Source organism: Delphinapterus leucas, chromosome 2, assembly GCF_059928025.1.
Source record: "Delphinapterus leucas isolate spDelLeu-1000000601 "Yukka" chromosome 2, BTC_Dleu_Yukka2, whole genome shotgun sequence".
NCBI lineage: Eukaryota > Metazoa > Chordata > Mammalia > Artiodactyla > Monodontidae > Delphinapterus > Delphinapterus leucas.
Genome location: NC_143130.1, coordinates 108213182 through 108219697, shown reverse-complemented (window position 1 = coordinate 108219697; position 6516 = coordinate 108213182).

Below are 6516 nucleotides of genomic sequence, written 5' to 3'. Positions count from 1 at the left end.
CTTATTTTCAAGTGCTGATTCTATGCTCAGGAAGGTATTAAGTACTTGAGAGAGAGACCTAATGGTATGCAAAATGTGTAGGTTCTCAAGGATCTCTATCCCCAGCACAAGCCCCTTTACTCCACATCTGTTCCTCCTCTTCCCTGTAGAGCTGCCCATCTCAGGAGCACCTGCCCTTTGGCTCCCATGCCCCAGCTGGGGAGCAGGATCCTCCACAGCCAGAAGCAGGCACACCCCAGTCCCTCACTGCTTTCCCACCCCCTCATTCCGCCATCTCTTCAGGGATGCCTGCTGCCTTCTAGCTGGGCCTGATCCCTGGTTGAGGCCCAATCCAGGAAGGGCAAGCTCCTTGGTGTTCACAATTTCCCAGAATTTGGGAGGAAAGTACTCTCCAGATCCACGTGAGAGGCAGAAGAGTAGTTGATGACACCGGCACTTCACATCCTCCCTCCTGGGATGGCACCACCTGAACTGCTTTCGGAAGAACTGACTGCAAGAACCCTTTAGGGCTGCCTTTCCTGCTTGGGGTGGGGGTGGGGGGTCTGTCCCAGCCCGAGGCAAGGCAACAGGGTGTGTATTCCAAAGAGGAGCTGAGGGCCACTCTGAGGGCACCTTCCCACCAGCAGCCTCGATGGCCATCAAGGTAGCTGGATGGCTGCTGTAAATCAGAGTGGCATAGATAATTTCTAAACTTCAAAAAAGGCAGGGTGAGAGCTGAGGCTTCCCAAGGCTCCCCATAGAGTCTGCAGAAGCTGTGATCTTCCTGTGGCTTTTGGGGGGCCGCCCCCGGTTACTATTCCAGTGGGTGCTGGGGTGGCCCACTGGCGGGTGAAAGCTGGTTGTGTGCATCTCTTCCAGCCCTGCAGTCAGTGACTTGACAGCAGTGGCTTGAATTCAGCCGTGGTGCGAGTATGTGCGGCCCAGGAGTCCACGGCTGCTGCCAGTCAGGCCACTTTTTAAGAGAGAGCCAGCTTCTCAGCGTGTGACTAGAGCTGCCTACTTAAATTCCGCCATTTACCCAGGCACCCCACTCAGATCGCAGCGATCAGATTTCCTCACCACCCACTCCCTGCCTTCCACTCACCACCCTAAATTCCCCTAAGATTGGTGAGGGGCAGCAGCAGTTGCCTGTATGCTTTAAGAAGAAGGACAAGCACCTCAGGATCTCCAGCCTTCCACACCCATCTTTAAAAACATCATTGGAACAGATCCTTTCGTGAGGGCCTTGTTCCCTAAACGCCACAAGGTATCATGGGAAGAACATGGGCTTCAGAGTCATACAAATCTGTGCACAAATCCTAACTTCACCCCTTTGGAAAGTAAGTGAAATAACACATATGCACCAAGCAATATGTAGCCACTAAAGTTGTCGATTCTTCCTCTTAACAAACATTTAAGAGTATGCTCTGCACCAGGCACCATTCTTGGCTTTGGGAGAGCAGAGAACAAGACAGACCAGGCTTCAACCCACAGAGGACTTTCATTCAGCCCCGGAAGACCTTAGAAGTCAGCTAGACCTTCGACTTACCTTAGGAAGTGAGTGAACTGGGTCCCCAAGAGTACATCAACGCAGAGTTCAGCCTCAGCCCTGGTTATCTCAAGAAGCCGGAGGGAGCAGTGTTCTTTAAGAGACACCACACTGCCTCCCTCCAACAAGACTTAATTAATCTTAGAAACATAAACAATGGAGTCGAGCTCTGAGAGACTGAAACATGGACAGTGAGTGTTGATTGGAGGTAGAAGAGATTCAAGATCTGAGAAACCCAGTAGCAGAGTCTTAGGACATTTGGGGGATTAGTATTCATTCAGAAAACATTTATTTGACACCTGCATTCTGCCCAGCACCATACTAGGCACCAGGGAAGACTAGTTCAATTTGGTGAGATGGTTGCTATAGTAAGTTTACACAGTACCCTGACAGTACAGGAGGGAGCAACTGGCTCCATTAGGAGAGTGAAGGAAGTGATACTGACTAGAGACTTAAAGAATGGGAAGAGAGAAGGTGGGAGGGGGTTCGTTTTTTCTAACTATAAAAAAAAAAAGGCAGGTACTGAGGCACAAAATGGTGCAGGACAGCTAGAAGTTCGTATGATGTAAGTGTAGATGTGGTATGGGATAAGTTTCCAGGGAGAAAGGAGATGAGTAAAGATCCGTGATTAAGATTTAAATTGTGGGCAGTAGGTTTCCACCCGAGGGATTCATCTTAGATGCTGAGTGACTATTAAGGAAGTGCTCCCAGGGGAGCTGGGTGGAGGGGGAGAAGCCAAGCAAGAGCTCCAGTTCAGCCGTGGAGGGTGGCTTCCCTCAGAGCCCAGGGGAGAGCCCTGGAGTATAAGGCCTCAGGGTAGCCCTGCCTGGGACAAGGGAGCCAGGCTTTCATTCCCCACCACCACCATTGAGTAGTCACCAGTCACACTTTGGCCCAGGTGGGGCCAGGCAGGGCAAAGCAGCTCCAGGAGGTCATGGGCAGCCTTCCAAGAGGAGCTGCAGGTGTCGACCTTGAAAACACGTTGAAGGGGGTGTCATGCACGAAAATGGAAAAGGGCATCCGAGGGGATCTGGGCAGAGCATTAACACTAAGCTACAGGAGGGTTTAAGCAAGAGAGGAGTGTGCACTGATCTGTACTTGAGGAAGCTCACCAGGGCTGAGGTGTGGGGAGGATGGACCAGAGGGAGGACAGGCAGGCATCAGAAGAGCTGCCCAGAGGCTGGCCAATATCCCGGGATGTGATGGCAGCGGAGGTGTGGGCTGAGGAGAGATTGTAGGAGGCAGAGTCAATAGACAGGACCTGTAGGAAGGGAGGTGGGGCTGGTGCAGGACTGCCGTGCTGTTACCACTGGCATGGGGGCCGTGAAAGCAGCAGCAGGCACAGAGAAGGAAAGAATGTGCCGGAGTTGTGAAGGAAATCAGCCGTGGTGAGACACGGGCTGGCTGAGATACAGCCCCTACCCCTACCAGAGCAAATCTAGGGACTTGGCCGGTCCCCAGAAGATGCTTAATCCCCTAAGGGAGCCCAGGGAAGGATGGAGAAGAGATTTTTGATTAGCATTTTAAAATTTACATTTCTAAAAGGTGACATTCACATGGGTCAGAATCCAAAAGGTATATAAAGGAGAAGTTCCCCCTCCTATCCCTGCTCACTAGTGCCCAGTCCCAATCCAGAGGCAGCCAGCACTACCATATTCTTGGGTAGCCATAGAGAAAGCCCACGCCTGTACAAGCAAAGAGCTAAGCATATTTCAGAGAAGAGATTTGACTGCGTGCAAATCTGGGCCTCTCTTTCTCCAGCTAAGGGGTTGTATTTTCCAGTCTCTGAGGCCTATTATGGCCCTTGTGTTCTACACTTCTAAGCAAGGAGCAGCCCTGGCCCAGAGGCCTCACCCCTTCTCACGTTGTTAGGCAGGTGCTCCCATTACCCAAAACTTCCCTACCCCGCTAGCAGGGAGGGTAAGAGAAAGAGCAACTGAGGGCCTAAAGGATGGAGGAAAATGGCTGCAGAGAAGCAGTGGCGGTGCCAAGGAGCCCAGCCTCATCAGCCTGACCAGCCCTGGCCTCCTCAGAAGCGGACCCACACTGCACCTGTGAGATGCACGTCACGCCTGAAGTGGATTCCTCTTTTCTAGGGCAACTGCCCAAGGGTTTGGCGTGCCAAAGTGAGGCCAACCGTGGAGCTTCTGCTCCCAAGGATTCCCCAGGGATGTAGCTCTGACCGATTGGCTGACACAAAACAAGGTGATGGAAGCAGGCCTGAACCATGGCATCTCAGATGCCAGCTTCCGGGACGAGTCACGGAGGAGGACTTCCCATCGGCTCCTGAAGGTCCCTTTGGGTGATGTGAATGACAGTGGTGTCAGGATTCAGGCATGGGGAATGAAGAGCACACACAAGGCCCCAGAGGAGCCCAGCCTAATAGACAAATCAAGGTGAGATGGTCGGGCCCAGACCCACCCTTTTTCCCTCCTCAGCCTGGCTCCTACCCACCCATGGCCCCCACTGTTTTGCATGTTGCATGAGGTCCCTTCAGCTCCTGCTCTCCCTGTCACTGGGGAGGGCCCCCGCCATGACCTCAGAAGTTGCTTCGCCGCAGCCTGTCCCCCATCCCATCTGGTCCCCGGTCTTCACCCCCTAGGTTGGTCCACACCTCCACACAACCCCTCCTCCCCGGACCTTCGGCCTGTGTCCTCTCCGGCCTCCCATCCTTCCGCCGCTCCTCCTAGCCCCTCGGGGCCGCCTCAGCTGCCCTTCCCCCCGGGCCCTCCACACAATTTTCTCCCTTCCCTTCCATCTCCCAGTCAGCTGGCTTTTGTTGCAGCCTCCTCCTTGCCCAGCCCTGGGCAGGGCGAGGCAGATGGGCACAGGCAAGCTTTAGAAGACAAAGGTCTGGCTCTCAAAGTGCTTTCAGCTATCACCGTGAAACAATTAGACAGTCATGATGAGACCCAGGGTGGGGACTCGAAGGGGCGGGAGGGGTGGGCAGCCAGGCTGCTCCCTGGGCCACAGACAACTCTTGTTCCCTTCAGGTTTCACCTTCCTGGGGGTATTAGAACATCCTTACCCCTGCCTTTCTCTGCAAAACCTCACCTCTGCTTCAGTTCCTGCCTCCAGCAACCAAAGGCATCCTTGCCCATCTCGATCTGTCCTGATTCCCTCTGGGACAGTCACCTTGGCTAGCTCTCCTACACACACACCTTTCTTGGGTGCCCCCGCCCAGGGATCATCCACAGAGCTTTATTACCTCCTGTTTAACCAGGCTGGCCTGGTTCATGTTGACCTGCAGAGGCAGGTCTGAGCAGGGGCTGAGGATGGGCACAGGCGGGACCTTCTCTGGATGGATGGATGGATGCCACTGCCCTCTGCACAGAGGCACCTGCAGAGCTCAGAAGTGGGCCAGCTCCCGCCAGGGCCCAGTGCAGGCTCGCTGGGAACAAGGTCAAGGGGTCACAGGGCCTGCCTGGCAACTTGTGTGCCAGAAGAGGAGAGGACCTGGAATCCGGCTGTGCTTAACTTGATAATGGGGGAATCTGGGAAGGAAAAGGACCCTTCCTTAAGCCCTTGAAATGGAGGAGGCTGCGAGGAATGCTGGGAAAGAGGCAGAGGGATGAAGTGGGGTCAGCTTTGCGCCATTTCTGTTACAAGTATGAACATATATGCTCCCATCCTCGACAGGCAGGTCTTGTCTCCCCCTTCCTTGGAGAGGTGGTTCCAGAAGAAACAGGCAAAGCTGGAACTCCACGAACAGATACTACTCCAGCAGCCCTGGAGGGGCTGGTGCAAGAGAAGGAAAGGCAACTGGGCTCCGGGCTTTCGCTGTCACTCTAACACAGCTGAGCCAGCCAGAGACCCGAGGCGCTGTAGGGGCTGAGAGAATTCGTGTTTAATGAGAGCAGCAATGACCTAAACACTCTGCCTAGGTCAGACTTCATCTTTTTTTTTTTTGCGGTACACGGGCCTCTCACTGTTGTGGCCTCTCCCGTTGCGGAGCACAGGCTCCGGACACGCAGGCTCAGCGGCCATGGCTCACGGGCCCAGCCGCTCCGCAGCGTGTGGGATCTTCCCGGACCGGGGCACGAACCCGCGTCCCCTGCATCGGCAGGCAGACTCTCAACCACTGCACCACCAGGGAAGCCCCAGACTTCATCTTTTTCATCTGCCATATGAGGTACTGTACTCTCTTACAGCTGAGGAGACTGAGGCTTAGGAAAGTTGGGGTACTTGTCCAGAGTTGCAGGTCTTTACTGTGAAGGGGTCTGGAGTCAACCAAATACATGACTACAGAGTGCGAGCTCTTTCCCCTGCACCATGCTGCCTCTGCTGCTTGTTTTTTTGGTTTATTTTGTTGTTGTTGTTGTTATTGTTATTTGGTTTTGGAGGAGTTTTCTTTTTTGCGCAGAGGGTTGGGGGTTGGGCAGAATGGTGAAAGCATTCCCAAGTTCACTCAGCCCAAGGACCCCTCTGGCCAAATACAGAGTTGCCCTTCTCTCAATGTGACATTTCCTTTCCTCTGCACGTTTGCTCGAGTTGTTCTGGTCCCTGGCTTGCCGCCCGCTCCCCTCAACAGCCCCAGCCCCATTTCCACCTGCCAGAATTCTTCCCACAAGACTCATCTCGGGCTTCCCTGGTGGCGCAGTGGTTAAGAATCCGCCTGCCAATGCAGGGACATGGGTTCGAGCCCTGGTCCCGGAAGATCCCACATGCCGCAGAGCAACTAAGCCCGTGTGCCACAAATACTGAAGCCTTCGTGCCCTAGACCCCTGCTCTGCAACAAGAGAAGCCACCGCAATGAGAAGCCCACACAGAGTAACGAAGACCCAATGCAGCCAAAAATAAATAAATAAATTTAAAAAGAAAAAAAAAGAACTCATTTCAACTTCCTAGAAACTTCTGGCTTCTTCTGCAATTTCTCTTGCCCCTTTTCGGGAAGCTATGACATTCACTTGGCTCTTGACTGGTATTAGAGCCGTGGATGTCCTCATCGGGTCCCCTAGATAAGATGGAAAACCCCCTACCCCACCACA